The sequence below is a fragment of the Balaenoptera musculus genome, chromosome 16 (genome assembly GCF_009873245.2).
Source record: "Balaenoptera musculus isolate JJ_BM4_2016_0621 chromosome 16, mBalMus1.pri.v3, whole genome shotgun sequence".
Classification (NCBI taxonomy): Eukaryota; Metazoa; Chordata; class Mammalia; order Artiodactyla; family Balaenopteridae; genus Balaenoptera; species Balaenoptera musculus.
In genome coordinates this window covers 85,466,179-85,467,179 of record NC_045800.1, presented here as the reverse complement: position 1 = coordinate 85,467,179, position 1,001 = coordinate 85,466,179, and the positions used below count along the sequence as shown (strand labels likewise).

At 36.4% G+C, this 1,001-nt stretch overlaps 1 pseudogene; it reads right to left on the bottom strand.

The window, feature by feature from the left end:
• Nucleotides 1–337: 337 nt before the first annotated feature.
• Nucleotides 338–797, bottom strand: LOC118883008 (annotated as a pseudogene).
• Between the last annotated feature and the right edge of the window lie 204 nt (nt 798–1,001).

Here is a 1,001-nt window from a genome sequence, read left to right as displayed (position 1 = left end):
ACTGACTGTAAGAGCTTTCAGAAAGCATCAGAGTAAAAGGATAACTATGAATGACAAAAGGCTTAAGATGGTCAGGATTAAAGACCTGATGAGAGTTCACTTTAATGCAACTGACTAGGAAATTTGATTGTTTCAGTGACATAACATTTTAAGATAATAACTGGAATTTTGACTAATTACATTATAACAGGACATATCATGGACAACAAAGACATTGACAAATTTCTAGGAACTTTATACAATTTTGGAAACATATTAATAGCATATATCCATAAAAATATAAACTAAAGAAGATTAAACATTGCTTCTTTTTTTCCCAAGAAATTGTAAATAAAATTTAATAGGGTTTCATATAGCCAGAAGGAGGAAGTGCCCCATTTATAGGGCAGATTGTTATATCAAAGTGATCTCCTACAGGGACCTGCTGAGACTGCAGGGTTACAGAATCATCAGTCTTCTTTCTCCTAGACATGGTGCTGCCAGTCTTCTTATTTGACAGCTGAATCTTTTAAGTTCCATAAAACAATTACAAAATTGATCTATGTACCCTTTCTAGCTCCTGGGTAGACTTCTTTTACTAAACTAGTCAGTTCTTTCAAGGTTGGATTCAAACAAGTGTAGCTCTGTAGCTCACTGGATTGTACATTTCTGCAGGAGAACGTGTCCATTCCGTGGTGGGAGATGTTACTGGTGGTGAAGACACACAGCAGCAGCGGGAATGTCTTCTCTTTATTGAAGGGCTTCTCTGGCTCCTTCTTAATTTCCTCCCAGGTAATGTGCACCTCCACCTCCATCATCCTCCTTCATAAACACTACTTCTTTTTTGACAGTGCTTTCTGTGTAATTGAGTATATCAAGTAAACCTAATTAGTTTAACATCTATCTTTGTACAAGGTGTGAGAACAAATCCTTTGAGATTTTCCAGGAGCCCTCTGGGAAATCTCAGTCAGTTCAAAGTCAATAAAACTTTATTTAGAAATTGATTCAGGAAGTTGTCCAAA